This window comes from Canis lupus, chromosome 23 (assembly GCF_011100685.1).
Source record: "Canis lupus familiaris isolate Mischka breed German Shepherd chromosome 23, alternate assembly UU_Cfam_GSD_1.0, whole genome shotgun sequence".
NCBI classification, from domain to species: Eukaryota; Metazoa; Chordata; class Mammalia; order Carnivora; family Canidae; genus Canis; species Canis lupus.
Window position 1 is genome coordinate 51,996,023 of NC_049244.1, and position 19,901 is coordinate 52,015,923.

Below are 19,901 nucleotides of genomic sequence, written 5' to 3' on the forward strand. Positions count from 1 at the left end.
GGGACAAATGGTAAAACTTAAGTGTGAAATTGGTAGTAGATGATGGCTATTCTGTTAGATGTAGCAATGGTGCTAAGTGTGAGGAGGAATCCTCGCTATTAGTGACACTGAAGTGTTTACACATTAAATGATATAATGTCTGGGATTTGTTTTAAAATATCAGAATCAAACAGAAAGTTGTGGGGCCTGGTTATGGGGAAACAGGTGAAAAAAGACTGGCCAAATATTGGATAATTATTGAAACGGAGTTAATGAGCCTTTCAGATTCATTCCATCATACGATTCTCTCTACTTTTATATGTGGTTGGAAATTTTTACCATAGAAGTTAAAAATAAATTAAAAAAATTAAATGGAAAGCGCCTTGTTTGGAGACACCAAAACACTGAGGTTTAAAGAAAATAAGTTGATGAATTTAATCTCATTGGGGGCTTCACATTCTAACTTCAATGTATTATGTATTGGTAACAAAAGTATGCAAACTAACTTGGCTTTTGTGGGGGGAGGAGGTGGTTGTGTCATCAGGAACTGGCCCTCAGTTTCTAATTTCCAGAACCCTGCTTCATCAGCGCACAAGAAAATGACAATTTTATACCTTCGCAGGGAGCAGATACTCAAAAACACAACCAAGGACCCCCTTTTGACTGCATGCCAGGCTCCATGGAGGCTAACTGGTAAAATCAGAATGCATATTGCAGCAAAACCTTTCATAGTAAGTCACAAACACCGTAATCCTCATGAATTGTTTCTGTCTCTGCAGAAAACAGACCTTCCCCACAGCCCGCATGTAGGCAGCCCTCTGGCTCAGACCGAAGACCCCGCATTTTCTGTGCTTCAGGAGGATCTTCCTCACCACCTGCATTCATCCTGACAGCACCCTTCTTGTTGGACATACTTCCTGGTGCATCACAATCTTCAAATTTACAGTTTCTTTTTCATTGCTTACATTGTGTATTGGTTTCCCTCTCTGTGGCATGACTTTTTTTTTTAAAGATTTATTGATTTATTTTAAAGAGGGAGAGAGAACAAGCAGGGGGAGGGGCAGAGGGATGGAGAGAGGGAGAATCCTCAAGCGACTCCCCACTGAGCAGAGGGCCCAGCGAGGAGCTCCATCCCAGGCCCCTGAGATCACGACCTGATCCGAAATCAAGAGTCGGCTGCTCAGCCACCTGCGCCACCCCGGTGCCCCTGTGGCGTGACTTAGTTATATTCAAATAGCAACGCATATTTTTTCTTTAAATATTTAGATATTTAAATATCTAAATACTTTAGATATCTTCACACAAATATTAATTAATATTTAGTCTGAAGACCCAATACGAACCTGAGAAGGGCCATCTCCGTCTTTGCCTACCCGGTAGCTTTACAGTTGGGAGATGCGCGTAGCGACAGCCCTGCTGCTAAGTTAACTATTTCATAAGGTGAATTGTACGTGGAATTTCTACTCCGTTCTGCTCATCCCTAAAGGTTCTGAAATAACAGGCTGGCAACTGTTATTGCCCATAAACAAGCCTAACATTTTTTCAGACCAAAGGAAAGCTGCATTTTCCATATGTGAAAAATACCTGAAATGAAAACAGTCAACTCGAACTCCAGGCAGCCAGCTGGGCGTTGGTTTACAAACACAATATCACATAAATTTAGTCTGTGTGGATTCTCACAACGATCACCAAGACCCCCCTCCTCCCCCTCCTCCCTCCTCCTCCTCCCCCTCCTCCTCCTCCAGTCTGCAGGTTCCAGCACACTAACAGCCAGATATCCCCACAGAAGTCACAACAGCTCCTAAAAAGCAAGAGAAACGTAACAATAGCTCTATGATGGAATCTTCAGCAAAGTAAGACGAGGACAAAAGTGAAATCGCTCATGACATGTGTTGCGTCACCAGGTTTGAAGGACAGGATCTATTTTTACGTTCTGCTCAAATCCACTGCCAAATTCAAAATCCAAAGGAGAAACTAAATAATAAAAAACTAAATAACTTTCACTCAAAAGCAACCTAACGGTTCACACGTGGGAGAAAGACAGAGTCAACCCGCCTAGGTCCGTCCACACGTGGGAGCACTAAAAAGAATGAGGAAAAGCTCTATAACCTGAGGTGGTGGATTCTTCTAGGATATATTGTGAGAGTCCCTACGATATGACACCTTTTATAAAAATCAAGGGGAAATAAGAAAATTAACATGTGTCCCCTCCTTTGTTTAAAAAGAAACACGGGGAGGATGAGCCAGAGACTGTCGCAGTTGGTCAAGCCCCAGGGGGGAGAGAATAGGGGAAACAAATGGAGAGGAGGCATGGGGGCAAGTGTTAGTACCTCGAGGACGCCTTTTTGGAGAGATCTGTATTTAGAACTAGATCAGTGTTTCATATGCTCAAAAAAAAGAGGAAGAGGAAACTTATAAATGTTTATTCATTGTTTTCTTTCTTTCTTTTCTTTTTTTTTTTTTTTTTTTTTTTTCTTGCCAAGAACAATATTCAGTGCATGTAATCAGGGTGCAGCTTGCTTGGTGGTTCTAGAAATGTTTTCTTTAGGCTTTGTAATCTACTTTTTTTATCTCGCACCACCATGATAACATAGACTAGCAATAGTTTGGCTTCCAAAATCTTATTAGAATAAAAGCCTTGAAAAAGCTCTCCTTTTGTTACAGTCAGTGAAGTAACACGTCTATAAAACCCAGAATCTAATTTTTAAAATATGCACATAATTGTGTACGTCCTTAAGTGACATTTGAAATCAGCCTTGGGTGGGCCTAAGTTTGCAGATTCAAAGCAAATACCATGTTTTTGCCCTTTTATGCAGACATTGCCCTCCTTTACTTCTGCTTTGTTCGCTGTGGGGTCCTCCTGACAGCCTCCTTGTGGCCCCTCGGCCCACCCAAAAGAAGTGACAAGCTGTCAGAAGGTACCTCTGACGACACAGCTAACACCCAGGAGAAACTCTTTAAATAAGGTGGCATTAGCCTCGCTCCTACTAGAACACTCTTCTTTCTTTCCCTTGTCATTCTCCTTCTGGTCCATAAAATAATCCTCTTTCTCTCAATTTCACATTTTACAAGAGGCTTCATTTAGCTTAAATTTGAAAGACTAAACCTTTCGTTCCAGGATTTATATGATAAATTACATTCTCTCCATAAAGAGATAAATGAATAGGCCTGGAATACAAAGTTGTACGCGGCACACGCTAGACTTGACCCCTAAGATGAAGGATCACCTTGAGACCGTCTGAGATTTATTTTATTAATTAATCAATGTATCTATTTACTTGAGAGAGTGCGGAGGGGTGGGAGGGGGGAGAGGAAGAGCGAGAACCTGAAGCAGAGCCTGTGCTCAGCATCGAGCCCGACTGACACAACTTGATCCCTAGTAGGTGACGGCCTTTTTCTAGACAAGTTTATTGCTGGAACAGCTACAGCAAAACACAGAACCACGTCATCCATAAATTCAACTTTCTGCGGTAAAATCAGGTGATAAGCATCTTTTATGGTATTAACAGTGGGATCCTACATTTGAGACAGGGTTTAGACAAAATAATCCCCTAAAGCCCCTCTCACCTCGGAATGCACAGCCTATGAACTGTGTCATAATCAGGAACAAAAACAGCTTATCGATCCCTCTTTAGCATCGGGAACTAAGGCAAGAATTTGCACGAACCTGCAAGCCTTCGGGGGCACGCGAGCGCTCTGCACGGCCACAGGTGTGCGGGCTGGAGGGAGAGGGTGGCCCCGGCGGGGGTGGCACAGCCAGGCAGGCAGGGGGCGCGGGCACCCCCGAGGGAAGCGCCCCGAGGCCAGGCCGGAGCAGGCCTGCATCCTGTCGCTGCGCTTAGCTCGCAGGGCACACACCTCTCCCGCATCCTCCCCCAGCGCAGCGCACGCACCTTCAGGGCTGGCCCGCGGCCTTCTCTTCCTCCTTTAATGATCCTCAAGTTCAGTTTGCTCAGGTGGAGGAGACTTTCCTGAGCCCGAGTGTTGGTTCGAAATTTCAACCGGGAAACAAAAGCTACTAGCTTGAAAACGAAGTACTTCTACCCAAAACATAGCAACCTCCTCAACAAAGCGACAGTCACCGTCTAAGGAGACACAAACCCGCTCACAGCTGCGGGTATCACCCGGCATGCAGCTTAGCGTTTGCAAATTTACTACAAAACTCATGTCATTAAACGATTCGCGTTTCCCTGCTGATTTACTAGGCGGTTAAAAGTAGTAATTGTATCACAGGCCTAAACAGCATGACTGTCTTTCTCATCCATTTGCTTTTATTATATTGTAGGAATTTCTAGATTTTTTAGTACTTCGGGGAAAACTTCCATTAATTAATTCTAACTTTATATTCCATCAAAAAAAAAAAAAAAAAAGGTCTCACCATTTTTAAACTTAGTATCTGTGCCAGTCAATGGATTTCCAAATTGTAATAACGTGGTTTTGTCACTGAGCGTAGGGTCATCACTGGCAGGGGCTGTTAACCTTCCACAGGGTGGGGGTTTATGCCTCACAAAGGGACAGTCGTTGGACCTGAGAACAAGCAGGAAGTCCAGCAACAACAGACAACACACGACGTGGGATGTAGAACGTGTGCCAGGAAACCATCGTTTCACAGAAACTCCGTTAACAGAATTCCAGAATTTAGGAAACCGGGCTTTTTCATGGCTTTACTACCAGAAATAGAAGCCCAGGTTTAGACACTCGTAGGTGAGAGTTATTGGAGCCTCACTAAGCCAGGAATGGGCTAGAGCCCTCTCTCACTGGGCATTAACTTCTCTTTTTGTGCACCTACTAGTGAGATGCTCTTACTGCTTCACAAAGCTTTCTCCATATTAAAGGGAAAAAAGGAAAGAAATGCCTATGGGCGACTAGGAAAATAAAAGTGAGAAGACAAAATGAGGGGAAACAAAGAACTGGAAGCACATCGACTCACCAAAAGTCAAATTCACTTCTTCATTCATTCATTCGACAAATATTCCCCGGCCACCAGGATGTACTGGGCACTTCCTCATTTGACTTAGTCATGATGAGGCCGCGACCTCTAAATACTCATTTTCTGAGGTATTCCCCGGGTCACAGCTCCAAGTTAGCAAATAAGAAAATGGGTGGATTTCCCACGGGCCCACGAGCGCAGGAACCCCGGGTGTGCTGCCCGAGGCCTGCGGGCCTGCGGGGCTCTGCAGCCGGTCTCGGCTGGGCGCCCAGGCCAACTCCCACTCCGCGGGAGGACATCCGTGTATTTCTCTGTGGTTCAACCTCAAACGTCTCAAGGAAACATTTCAACGTCCAGATACTTCAGAAGAGCTGCTTCTGCTGTACTTACGGTCCGCGGTCCGCGGTGGCAACCCTGATCCAGCGGAGGGGAGGGTCAGGTGGGGCCTTCCTGGGAGGGCAGGACGTGTGCAGCTGCCCCCTCGGTGAGTAGGCTGGGTCCCCGCGGGTGGCTGCCACCTAGATCTGTGCCCAGAGGCCGGCTAAGCTAAGGCCCAAGAACCTCACTTTGGGTGGTTGTAGGCTAAGCATTGCATTCTTGCTCCCTGGCCCCAAAATACGCATATTGGAGTCAAATACTGAACCACAGGGACAGCAGCTAAGGGTGCTGCTTGTAGCAGTAAAACCATGAGACGGAAAAAGAGCAGCCACGTTTCCCCTTGTGTTGGGCCGGGCAGGCCGGGCAGGCGCAGGGTGGGCACAGGGTGGGCGCAGGGTGGGTGCAGAGGGGGTGCAGGCTGGACAGGCCGGGCAGGCGCAGGGTGGGCGCAGGATGGGCGCAGGGTGGGCGCAGAGTGGGCGCAGGCTGGGCAGGCCGGGCAGGCGCAGGGTGGGCACAGGGTGGGCGCAGGGTGGGTGCAGAGGGGGTGCAGGCTGGACAGGCCGGGCAGGCGCAGGGTGGGCGCAGGATGGGCGCAGGGTGGGCGCAGAGTGGGCGCAGGCTGGGCAGGCCGGGCAGGCGCAGGGTGGGTGCAGGGTGGGTGCAGAGTGGGCGCAGGCTGGGCAGGCCGGGCAGGCACAGGGTGGGTGCAGGGTGGGTGCAGAGTGGGCACAGGCTGGGGCAGGCCGGGCAGGCGCAGGGTGGGTGCAGGGTGGGTGCAGAGTGGGCGCAGGCTGGGCAGGCCGGGCAGGCGCAGGGTGGGTGCAGAGTGGGCGCAGGCTGGGCAGGCCGGGCAGGTGCAGGGTGGGTGCAGGGTGGGTGCAGAGTGGGCGCAGGCTGGGCAGGCACAGGGTGGGTGCAGGGTGGGTGCAGAGTGGGCGCAGGCTGGGCAGGCCGGGGAAGTGCAGGGTGGGCGCAGGCCGGGCAGGCGCAGGGTGGGTGCAGGGCGCGTGCAGGTTGTTGCAGGGTGGCCACAGGGTGGGTGCAGGGTGGGCGCAGGGCGGTGCAGGCCGGGGCGGGCAGTGCGCAGGTGGAGCCCGTGTCCCAGGCCGCCTCAAGCTCAACACGAGGGGACTGTGCCGCGCACCAGCGGCGGCCCCCGGGCGCGGTGGTGGCCCTCACGTCCTTCGCGTCGCACCCCGAGGCTCCCACAACGCTACAGTCAGTCGCACATCAATAAAGCAATGGACGGAAAGACCAGCAGGCAGGGACCCCGCCCCGGGGTCAGCGCGCCTCCGCCCAGGCCGTGACCCGGTCCCGGGATCGAGTCCCGCGTCGGTCCCGCACGGAGCCTGCTTCTCCCTCCGCCTGCGTCTCTGCCTCTCTCTGGGTCTCTCTCTCATGAATAAATAAATAAATCTTAAACAAATGAAAAAAGGCAAGGTGAGCCACGCCCGCCCTGCGCCCTGCGCCCTGCGCCCTGCGCCCTGCGCCCTGCGCCCTGCGCCCTGCGCCCTGCGCCCTGCGCCCTGCGCCCTGCGCCCTGCGCCCTGCGCCCTGCGCCCTGCGCCCTGCACCGACCCTGCGCCGACCCGGGGGTGGGAGGCCGCGGCTCCATCCGGGTGGACCGAACCTTAACGAGGACGCGAGCCCCGCGCAGCTTGGGCTCAGCTAGAGGATGCAGCGGGGGGGGGGGGGGGGGGGGGGGGGGGGGGGGGAATGATAAAAATAAAAAAAATAAAAAATAAAAAAATAAAGATAAATAATAAATAAAGGCTGCAACTGCCCGCGTGCAGAGCCCGCCCCCCCCCCAGGCCGGGCGGGGGGATGGGGGAAAGTAGGGGGAGGGAGGAACTGGGGAGCAGGGGGGGGAGCAAGTGGGAGCAGGGGTGAGGGAGAGAGGGGGAGGCGGAGGAGTAGGGAGCGCAGGGGGGCACGGAGAGGACGGAGAGCGGGGAAGATGGGGAGAGCTGGGGGCAGGGGGAGGGGGGGTGGCAGGAGGGGAGCAGGGAGGAGGAGAGCGGGGAAGCTGGGAGGGAGGGGGCAGGGGAGCTGGGGGAAGCAGCGGGAAGCTAGGGGAGCAGGGGGGAGGGAGAGCGGGGGAAGCTGAGGGGGGAGGGGGGCAGGGAGGGAGTGAGAGCAGGGGAGCACGGGGGGAGCAGGGGGAGGGAGATCAGGGAGGTATGAGGGGAGCAGGGGTAGGGAGAGCAGGGGAGCAGGAGGGGAGCAGGGGGAGGGAGAGCGGGAAGCTGGGAGGGAGGGGGCGGGGGAGCTGGGGAAAGCAGCGGGGAGCTAGGGGAGCAGGGGGTTGGGAGAGCAGGGAAGCAGGAGGGGAGCAGGGGGGAGGGAGAGCAGAGAAGCTGAGGGGGTTGCTGGGGGGCAGGGGTGAGTGGGGGGGCGGCAGGAGGAGAGCAGGGGGAGGGAGACCAGGGGAGCAGGAGGGGAGCAGGGAGGAGAGGGAGCAGGGGAGCTGGGGGGGGGGCGGGGAGAAGGAGAGCAGGGGAGCAGGAGGGGAGCAGGGGGAGGGAGAGTGGGGAAGCAGGAGGGGAGCAGGGGGAGGGGGAGCAGGGGAGCTGGGGGGCGGGGAGAAGGAGAGCAGGGGAGCAGGAGGGGAGCAGAGGTAGGAAGAGCGGGGGAGCAGGAGGGGAGCAGGGGTGCAGGGGGGAAGCGGGGCGGGGGGTGGCAAGTCGGAAAGCAGCAAATGCACTTGGCGCCCGCCGGGCCTGGGCCTGCAAACCGAGAAGCCGCACGCAGGTCCCACGCGCGTCCGCGGGCCTCCCGCTCACTCGCCGGGGCTGCGGGCAGGGCACGGGGAGGCTGCGGGACCTTCTTCTCCGACGTGTAATGCTTCGGCGTCTGGAGATGTCGCGCGGGGCCTGAGGTTCATTCCCCAGGATGCTTCGTTAGCGGGGGGCAGGCAGCCGGCCGAGGTTTGACACACAATAAAACCCACGTCAAGAATATTAAAGATAGCGCAGAAGATAACCAGGAATTTACATTCAAACAGGCTTTTGACAAAGCCCTCGCAACAGGCTCCTAATCAGGTCTTGAGACCCAGCCTGCCCTCTCTTTAAACCCGTGATCTTGAAAAGGAGCTTTAAATTGGAAATTATTACACATTAAAACCTCAACATGGGCCAGATCGAAGTGGATCGATATCTTGCCGAGCACAATAAATCAGCCTTCTGCTCTGCGGTTACTGTTTGCTGAACATATTTAAATTTTCTTGTAACAAATTAATTCCAACATTTTCTCTTGATTGAATTAGAGCAAGTGTTGGAGCTGTCACAAGTATTTCGCTGCTTCAGGGAGACAAATTGCTCGTCTGGACATGGGTAACAAGCCAAAGTGTTGAGTCCCTGATAATCTTTCCACTAATTCTCCATTACAGCAAAATGAAGCCATAAATCACCGTGACAGCTGATCGATGTAAACATTGTTTCCGCCGTGATTGCCAGGGCTCCCTGCGGAGTCACTGTCCGCTCGCAATTCGCTGAAATTACTCCCGGTGCAGCCTCCCTGGAAACTGGGGGAGCCTTGGAACCAAAGTCACTCCTGCCTGCAAAGTAACCATCTCATTTCAGACCTCAACCCACTCTCAAAATAGCAAATATTAATCAAAATGCCCTATTTAGCTACAGGCGAGGTAATCTTTTAAAGCTAAGAAGTATTCCTTAGGCAATCAGTCTTTCTGCAAAAAAATGAAATTTTAAACTGCTATTTTATAAAATATATTTGTGGAAATGTAACAATGTCAGCCTCAAGTACTGTCATTTTCTCTTAACTAACTAGTGGCAACTTGGATGAAATTACTTGACCCTTTATCGAGTTCTACTAATGTGTTCTAAAAAAGAAATTAAACCACCTTGTGGCTTGCCCTATGGCAGCCTTCCATGCACATTTAATTCCAGAAAAGATGCATTAAGTAGTTCTGGTAGAACTAATTCACAGACTGAGCCTCCCGCCTCGGTGATCTGTCTGTAGGATGCTCCACTACCGAGGGCCCCGCAGACAGGCCGCTGACTAGGGGCGGTCGTGGTTGTGGTTGGGCCTAATGGTGTTGGCTGTAGACTGTGATGCCATCTGGACACAGGCTCCTGTACGTTAACCTATTTCTGCAGAGCCACATTCTCCTTTGAACTGGGGCAATGATTTTTCATCCGAGCAGTATTCCGAGTTTTCACTAATGATGGGATGAGAATTGCCGATAAACCCGCGAGGCCCATCCGTATTTTGGGAACAACTGAGCAATAATTTTAAGGATGCGTTCTCAATGCAACAGGTTATTTTACGCGATGACTGGACGTAAGTGATTACAAGAAAGTGAGACCTAAGATTTCAGGGGATACCAAACTTGTGTTATTTTATTTTATTTATTTGTTCATGACAGACACACACAGAGAGGCAGAGACACGGGCAGAGGGAGAAGCAGGCTCCCTGCGGGGAGCCCGACGGGGACTGGATCCCGGGACCCCCGGGGCACGCCCTGGGCCCAAGGCAGACGCTCAACCACTGAGCCACCCAGGCGTTCCCGTATACCAAATGTTTTAAATATACATATTCCCAGGCTAAAATGAAACTTGAAACAAAGCAAGACACATACAGTGATACTAACAACTTTATATTTTTATGCAACAACACACCATCTCAATAATCACATACAATACAAATTCACTTTTTATATCTTCTACCGAGTTATTTTTTCTCTTATAAACTTAAGAACAATCCATTTGAAGTACATATTTTTCACTAATGTATATTCAGAAATGTTCCCAAGACACTGTTGGCTTATCCTATTTTGTTCCCCAAAAGAATACAAATAATAAGACTTTAAATATGTTGGTCTATTGTAAGTATACATTTATATACTTACATTTTTTTTTTTAAAAAAAAGCATTCTGCTTGGCAATGTTTCCTTTTAAGCATAGTAAAAAGCAGTTATAATTTAGTCAAAATAATTAAAATGAAAATAGAGATTTTATTTTACTTATTTATTTATTTATTTATTTATTTTGAAAATAGACATTTTAAGATATCACCTCTAAAAAATCCAATAAGAAGTTTTGGTAAAAAAAAAAAAAGAAGAAGAAGAAGTTTTGGTAAGATCCTAAATGCACTGAGGAATGAACTAATAACATTGAATTCCATCGCTTATTATCCTGCCTAGCATCCTTCCCGATGAACCAGTACCCTTGGACCGATGCACACGTCTGTGCCTACGGAACAGTGTACACAAGTAAAACTAATTAGAGGATCCGTAATTCAGCATTTGGTCCACACCTGCCCCGAGATGTAGAGGCGTGATTCAGGGGGCATGTCAACGTCGCTCTGTCTCCAGAACTACAGTTCATCGAATCCTGAGGTTCTCCTAACTTCTCACAAGGACAGTGCGTCCTCATACACTGGGCCTCGTGGGGAGGCAGGTGGGGAGGGATTTCCTGACCCTCTTTGTTCTCAGTTTTAGGGGAAACCTAGATTCACCACACGTGTCCCCGAGTTCATCACACTACCGGAGGTGTAAAGCAAGATGGGTGAGATTCATTCATCAATGTCCATCTCAAATCATTGCTCAACCAATCACAAGTTCAGATCAATGAGCAGTAATTAGAGAGGAGTGGAAGATGATGTTGCAGTGACTACAGAGAGGCCGAGGAATCAGAAACCAGGGTGTGATGACAGACCACATGTTTTTCATCATCCTTAGAATTACTGTATAAATTACTATGTTGAGTAAGTATTTACTCAAATCACTAACTCCATTGAGTAAGACACAGGTGTCAATGACCTTTTTTGCATCTAGGCTGTGTTTATTTGTTTGGTTTTAAGGTAAGGTTTATATTTAAACACCATATTTAGAAAAAGATAAACACCACGTTTAGGAGAAAAACCGATTGAGGTTCGTCTATCCCACTAAATTAATTCCGCATCTTCAGTTCAATCTATTGCTGGACAGAAGGGAGGGATAAATCTTTGTATATATTTCCAAGGAAACATTTGTTTAAACTTCCTGAAGCTGAACTCAAATATTTACTCTGATATTCAGCTCACAGATCTCATTAACGGGATTTAAACAGGTAAAAAAAAAACCAAATAACTCCGCTGATTATTTTAACACCTGGTTAATGGCTTAGACTAACTGATGTGTGGCTGAAGTTTACGTAATTTATAATTAAAACAAAACTCCACTTCAAAAAGGTCCTAGAGTTGTTCAATTATATGTTAAAACCGAGGCAAACATAAAAACTTCAATAAATATATTTTCTTCCAAGAAATGACACACTGTGACTTTTTTGTTATTGTTGGGTTTGATGTTTTTGCCTCTAAGGAGGTCAGCAATATGGAAACATAAAGGCCAATTTAATTTGTGCATCTGCAGCTGCCAAGTATTTTAATTCAGACAGCTGTGACTGAAGAGTTAATATTTTACTTGTCAAAATCCAAAAGAAGGCCAGTGAATCACTCTAATTCTCATTAAGAGGCTTTCCCCCAGTAGCACCCTAATTCAAAATAATGAAAGTAGAGACTGAGTGCGATTCTAATACCAGTTGAGACCTATCTTTTAATATTTCTCCAGTGATGGATTAGGGATCGGGGAAATTCATCTCAGATCATAGAGCCTAATTTAATAAGGGATCATTCCAAGAGTATTGCATTTTATAATAATGTCATTTAATGTGTCGTCTTCCATTTTTACTGTCCCATATGTATGCTTACACGATGGTGCCATAGGGATAAACTTTTAAAGAACCAGAATCATTTTTAGTTTTCATTTTCCTTAAGTAGGGGGCCCATCAATGAAAGCATCCATTAGTACCTTTATTATCACAATATAAGAGAGTGAGGGAAATGCCTGATTTAGAGGAAAACTTAATGGAACTGTAAGTAAATATTCAACTTTGTACTGAGTCTTTGGTCGTTGAAGAGGATGAAAATGTTTAAAAGGGGGTTTTAAATAAATCGAATTTCCTTATCTAATATGTTACAATAATCATACAAAAGCCTGGAGACCTAGTAGTTTAAAATGCACAGAAACAGCGGTCTGAAAACAATCTCACTTTCTCCTCTTGCTCCTCATTTTCACCTGATTTACAAGGCGAGTGAAGCTTTAATAACTGCTTTGTAAAGGCTAATTATTCATGCTGCCTAACTTTAGGGAAATAATATGAAGGACTACTTTTTCATAAATTGCATTCACTTACTCAGTGAGGAAAACAAATGGCCAGGAACAACCTTATATGAAGTACTTAACTTTATTATTTTATATTAACATTTAACTTTATTTAATCAACTTTGCTATTTTTATCTGGGCATTACAGTAAATGTGAAACACTTGGCGATTACCAGGGCGCTAGTTAAGCAAGTTCAGGTCAGAGCATCATAACCATATAAATGTCAATACACCGTTATTGGCTATAACTCCTCCAGCAGCAGCAGGAATGCTGCTTAACCGCTATTAGGTTCTATAAAAGGCTTTAGGATTGCTGCTGCTGTAAGAAAGTTACCTTTCAATATGTCTGGTGATTGGGTCTTTACCTCTAGATAATGTCTTTAAGAGTTTCCTCTTCCATTCTGATGGCATTAGTTTAAATAGGTAAACCCTATGGATTTAAATTAGTCCTGGACACCTTACTTCGTGCTAGGTGCTAATCCAATTATTGCCTTTTTTCAAAAATAGAGATCATTGCGACAATATATAATAAATTTTAAAATGTTTTTTCATGGTTTTGCTTTTGTATACCTCTTCCTGTATATTTTTGGATTTCAGTCATCCTTAAGGTATTGCAAATAGCTTCACACTTTTCTTGATTTTTACAATAAATCTTGTTTTCTTATAAACTTTGTTTTATTCATGCCTTGCCTAAAATACAGCTCGTTATTTTTTCCCATTTATCTTCAGGACTTTAATCCCTATGCTTTCTTTTTTACTGTATTATATTGTCTATTGTATCCTAAAGTGATTTTCTGGGACCCGATTTTTTTTTTTAACTTTTTCTTTTTTCCTTTACTGTATTTCTTTAACTGTATTTCTACTCATTCAGTTTATATTCTGTTGTCCATTTCATGTTATCTTTTCATCTTTTACTCTTTATTTAAGAAAAAAAATCAAGAGTTCTCCCACTGATAAGCATAATGTAACATGTATACACATTTGGCACCTGGAGTCTCTTTAAGGAGGTAGTCAATTTACAAAAAAAAAAAAAAAATGTTCTATTCAAAACCATGTCAATAAGTTAGAAAAGGACCATTTAGTATCATCATCTAGAATAATTAGATGTGATTATTTCAATCATACATGAGGTGGTGAAGAATGGGGTAAAAACAAAAAAAAATGTTTTAAGTATATGTTATTTTTAATGATTTGGGAGAAATAATCACAACCAATCTGGCGTACTTCCTCTAGTGGTTCCACTTGTTTTTCTAAACCTAGATTGATCCCATCTTATTTCCAAAGCCAAATGTAACATAAAAATTAATTTAAACTGTTTGTGTTTTACCTATTGTAATGTGAAATTATAGTCACATAGTATTTCACACAACCCACTGGTTATTATGTGAAAAGATTGATATTATAACATTCTCAGTCTTGGCTATAAATGGATTAACAGACTATATTCACTTGAAAACTAGAAAACCTTTGTAGGTGACCACAAAACATCTCTCCACACACTATGATTAGGATGTTAAAAAAATTAACAGTTTTTTTTTCCTTTACATGCAAAATATATCTGTTACATAATAAAGAAGGGTCTAACAATTAAAAAGGCAGTTTGAATCTGAACCTACTGCTGTGGTGGGGAAAGGGTCTGGGATTTTCAGAAGAAATTAAACAGATTGATGTTCATTTACCAAATTTCATAACAAAATTCACATAAGATAAATCAAGGTGATGTAAGAATTCAGAAACTTGTCATAATAAGTAAGTGCAAAAGACAGATATACGAAGTAAAGACATTCAACACCGAACCAGAATAAACTCAAAGGATTATGCTCTGCATGCCCACCAAGAGAATCATTTATATTCTATTCAATACTTTTTAAAAATCCACAACACATGATATAACCATTTTAACAGTTGTCTCATTAACCCAATTAAATCGAACAAAGAAATTTCAAGTTCCTTTTTTCACCTAGTTTTTCCTATTTTTTGTTTTGGCTCAATACATCATAATATATATGCCAATTTTTCTTTTTCAGCACTTTCGATGACAAAATCTAAAAAGTTTTCCTTATAGAGAAAAAGAGATTAAGGAGTGACCATGATTTTGAAACGTACGAGAGAAAGATCTGGTGATCAACACAATTAAGAGTTACCAGCCAAAAAATGTTCTTGGAGAAGTTAATTGAATACATTTACTCCAAATTTACCTCCAGAAAATTAGCGGGGTCTTTCAAGGGCGACAGTACACGACAAGTAGCATATCCATTAAACCAGGCCACTGATAAGCACATAATCTTCACGACTATGCAGCCTTAACTTTCCCACAGTCTGTTCCTTGATGAAATAACTTTCTAATGCTAACCCTACTTGGAAATTGTTAAGTTTCAGAAGAATATAATATAAGCTGCTGCTTTACGGTTATATTAGTTTGGCTCCGCTAAAGAAAAGGATTAGACTACTTCACTAGTACAGGCTTTTACTTAGTATTTGCAAAGCACTTTCACAGCCCTTACCTCCTCTGAGCCTCACAACAACCCAGTGAGGTAGGTGCCGTTATCCCCATTGGTAAATGTAGCTTGCTTGCTTTCTTTCTTTTTCTTTTTCTTTTTTTTTTTTTTTTTTGCTTTTTTTTTTTTTTTGTATTTTTTATTAGCGCTCAATTTGCCAATATATAGAGTAATTGTGGCTTTCTGAATTTACTAAAGATCACACATCTAGTAAGCGGCAGAGCTGAGACTTCAACTCCTGCTAGTATGATACTAGTCCAGGTGCACTGTTCTACTTAACACGATGCAAAACTAAAGGCGAAACTGGAGATAAGTAGTTGGTTCCTGAAAATAAATTTTCTCTATTCTCATGTTACTTTTAAAAATGGACTCCCATTGGGCCCATAGGAGAGTATTCCAAAGTGTAGTAGATTTCTTATTCAGTTTTTCAGATTCAACTTAAATCATTCCGTCATGTGTGTTTGCTGTCCGTGTACCCTTTTTTCTGACCGCCATTTTATTTTATTTTATTTTATTTTATTTTATTTTATTTTTTTATTTTATTTTATTGTAGTGACTTTAAAATATTACTCTGTTTAGAATCTTTTGCAGACATTTCTTCTCATTTCTTTCCAGTTAGGTTATATATAATTAGCTCTTTTCATCAAATTTCCAAATCCTTTAGATATAGTGGGCTCTGTTTTTTCTACAAATCTTCCAGTCCTCCAAACTAGTTCAAACTTTCAAATGATCCAGAAGAAACAGGTATTGACACCGTTATCCAATAATTACAGAGGCAACCATAGTGATATGCAAAATCATTATCTTCAGTCTATTACAGTTCCCAAATACTCCAAACAGTTCTTTAATCTGGTCGAGTGTGGAACATCTGCGGCATTTTGGTCTTCATGATGAGTTTTTGTTTCAATAATACTACTTCTCAGGCTACTTCTTATCAGTTATCTGCGAGAGAAAGTTCAATTTTATTTTGTTGGGTTGATTTTCCCCATAAATCGGATTCTTATTAGATTATTTGGAGAGATCTCTCAGAATTACATGCAAAATGATTGCAAATTACATCATTGCATTTCATCTTAGATGTCCTTTTTGCATTTTCCTAGTATTTTAAAGCATTTCCAAGTATATTACCACTGATAAATTTTCTGGGCTTTTTGAGCTTAGATGGTCTTAAAAGGAAAGTATTTTCTAAACCATCTCTGGACCTTTCTCTATTCTCTGCTATCAACCACTGGGCAGCAATCTTCTTATTTCTTCCATAACATCTTTCATTTTAGATCCAGAATTCACTTTGCCAGAAGGCAAAGTAGACAACTTTCTATTTTTAGAGACACTAGGACAGTGCCCCTGCATTTTAAGAAAGAAAAAAAAAAAGCCATCGATGTTCAGAATTAAACAGAGAAGAAACCTGTAATTTTTCAATTAGAGATAAAGTAAATAATAAATGTAACTATCCCAAGGAGGAGTAATACATGGAATTATATTCCCACAGAATGTTCCCTGGGAGAGTGGAGAAAAAAAAAAAAAAAGATAGAAAGTGCCAGGAACCTAAAGTGGACAGGAAACACAGAAACAAGGAGGCAAATAGAGGAGACCAGAAGATGCAGAACTAAATTAGGACTGGCTGTCTCTGGTGAGAGTGACCACTATTTATTACTGCCCTCCGTGGGAACTCTCTCAGCTAGTCCCAGATGGGAGCAAACTCCAATCCACATACTGCACAACCTGGCTTTGTATGTCTACAGTGACATTTTCGAGTCAAGTTGTTACTAATAATTTGTAGGAACCAAATCATAATGATATCAAAGTGTGTTCCGTTCTGATTCCTTTTGTTTTCTAATGAAATGTTTTTGTCTCCATCCTGGGCTTTTATTTTTGATCGCCTAACACCAGACAGGCTAACCAGTGATTTCCTTAGTAATTATGATTAGCGTATTATGAAGAATAAATATCATGCTCCTGCAATACATAAGCAATCAAGAAGATAAAAATGGGAGCAGAGAGGTTGTTGTCAGTCTGTCAAACCCCCAACTGATTATAAATTCTGCTGAAACCAGCACTGCAGACTGAAGAGCAAGAATGGTCATAAGCCTCCTTCCTGGCGCATTGTGCTAGACTGGCCCTCCTCTACCAGGCTCCTAAGTATGATAGAAAAGTTAGCAGAGTTATTTCCTTCTAATTTCTTTCCTCTTGAGGATGTCATCATTGTTTGTGGATTCCTGCAGTCATACAAAACCCTTAAATTTGAAATATGAAGGTTAAATCCCTAAATTATAGTCTCAACTTGGAAATACTATAATTATAGCTGAGATCATATTCTATCTTCTATCCCTCAAAACCTTCACAAAGGCTTGAATCTCTTTCCCTTCAATTGTATCCAATTTATAAAGCTGATGTGATGATTTGGTTGTAAGAAACATCAGTGGCGTTAAATTACTCAAGGTGAATAATAACAATAAAAAAATCCGTTGAGAGCGAGTCAAGTATTTGTCCTTAAGGATAACTCACATTATCATTTTTATAAAGACAATGAGGAGATTGTCTGAAAAATAACGTCATGCTATAGGATGAATCACAGGCAACTTTCTAAACAGTGAATTTCTTAAGGGTCAGTTTCTAAACAATTAATGACATGATAGCGTATAATTAAGTTCTGTGTATCTATGCAGTAAGGGGAGAATGCCTTACTGCACCACAGAGTGGCTCTGGTCTTAACCCCTCCAGGAGGACACGGGGGAGCGTGATCTGGGAGGGCTGCGGCCGGGCCCTGCCCCGGCCCCACCTCGTGGTCTCCTGTCCTGCCTCGCTCTGTGTCACGGGCGCAAGGTCTCAGCACCAGATCATCACTTCCTGAAGCAGGGCCATGGCAGCGATTTTATTTTATATTTTATTTTATTTTATTGTATTGTATTTTATTGTATTTTTGTTGTTGTTGTTGGAGTACGATATGCCAACATATAGCATAACACCCAGTGCTCATCCCGTCAAGTCCCCCCCCCCCCGGTGCCCATCACCCAGTCACCCCAACGCCCCCTACCCACCTCCCTTTCCACCACCCCTTGTTCATTTCCCAGTTGTTCATTAGCAACTCAATGGTCAGCTAATATTCGACAAAGCAGGAAAGACCATCCACTGGAAAAAGGACAGTCTCTTCAATAAATGGTGCTGGGAACATTGGGCAGCCACGTGCAGAAGAAGGAAACTGGACCATTCTCTAACATCAGACACAACAGTAAACTCAGAATGGATGAAAGATCTAAATGTGACACAAGAACCCATCAAAATCCTAGAGGAGAACACAGGCAACACCCTTTTTGAACTTGGCCACAGCAACTTCTTGCAAGACACATCCATGAAGGCAAGGGAAACAGAAGCCAAAATGAACTATTGGGACTTCATCAGATAAGAAGCTTCTGCACAGCAAATGAAACAGTCCACAAAACTACAAAACAACCTACAGAATGGGAGAAGATATTCGCAAATGACGTATCAGATAAAGGACTAGCATCCAAGATCTATAAAGAACTTATTCAACTCAACAGCAAATAGACAATCCAATCATGAAATGGGCAAAAGACATGAACAGACATTTCACAGAGGAAGACGCAGACATGGCCAACACGCACATGAGAAAAAGCTCCACATCACAGCAGGGATTTTAGAGAACTTTTACTCTTCCAAAGCATAGACTGTCTTCATCTGTTGAGCACACGCTGGACGAGAAGCCCCCGTGGGCCTGGCAGTGAAGAAGCCGGAGACGGGCCATGCGGCCTGCCTGGGAAAACAGGTATGAATCAGGTACACGCGAGTCGGACGAGTGGGACACAGGCGTCCACGCACATGAGGTAGGACCTGAGTGGCGGAGGCTGGAGGGTGGACGGAGCAAGCGGCCCTGTCAGAGGAGTTGCTTGTGCCAACGCCCTGAGACAGGAAGGAAGGAGCTGAAGTTCAGGGAGCGTGGGGGCAAATGGAGTGCGGCGAGGCGGGAGGGACAGCAGAACACCCCAGGGTGGACTCCCAGGCCGAGGCTAGGGGAGCCCCGGGGGCTTATGGTGTCGCTGTGGGAAGACCTGTCCTAGGGCGGAGTGGGGCCCACGGTGGGGTGACAGCAGAGCTGGGCACCGGGGCGACAGAGGCCAGCCTGGGCACGCTGCCCGCAGCCTGGGACAGAAGGACGCGTGTAGTGCAAGATGTGCTTAGGGAGGCCGCGAAGCCTCAGGCTGTACAGGCATGTAAGAGGCAGAAAAGGGCAAACGAGGTCCGGGACACCTGCAGGGCAACGGGGACAACCGGCGACTTCGGGTGGGGGGCTCCCGGCAGGGTCATGGGAGGCCTGTGGCCCGGAGTCGGCGCCAAGGCTGGTCGGCCGCCTGGCCCTTGGCTGAGCAGGTTCACCTGCTGCCCATCCCTGGTCCCAATGGATGTCACGCTCCCAGGGGACGAGGTGGTGTCTGCACGCGTCTGTCACATGGCAGCTGCTGCAAAGGAGAAGGAAAGGCAGCCGGTGAAAGGCGGCAGGAGAAGAGGCCTGGGCCGCCCCAAGAGCTGCAGCTGATGGGGGGCAAACTGGGAGGAGACTCGGGAGCTCGGCTTTGGCTCCGCGTAGATGGGAATCCTGCTTCTTGATTAGATAGGATCCCGTGCACCTGCCAAACCAGGAGGAGGCGGCTGTGGAGGGCCCGGCGGTGCAGGCCGTGGCCTCGGGCTGGGACCCGGCCCGCGTCAGTCCCCACGCTCAGCGCGGAGTCGCCTCCCACTCCCCCTGCCTCTCCTCACCACGCTCGCTCCCTCACTCTCAGATAGACAAACACGTCTTTACTTTTATTTATTTACTTTTTTAAGATTTTGTATATTCATCCACGAGAGAGAGGAGACCCAGGCAGAGGGAGAAGCAGGCTCCATGCAGGGAACCTGATGGGGACTCGACCCCTCAGGGTCACACCCTGAGTTG

At 45.5% G+C, this 19,901-nt stretch overlaps 1 long non-coding RNA gene across 1 annotated transcript in view; it reads right to left on the minus strand.

Annotated features, from left to right (window-relative positions):
* LOC119865451 overlaps nt 1-5,301 on the minus strand; it is a 37,831-nt gene extending 32,530 nt beyond the window's left edge. The window contains exon 1 of the long non-coding RNA XR_005377281.1: nt 4,910-5,301. This is a non-coding gene — a long non-coding RNA (uncharacterized LOC119865451). The remainder of the gene's footprint in view (nt 1-4,909) is intronic.
* Between the last annotated feature and the right edge of the window lie 14,600 nt (nt 5,302-19,901).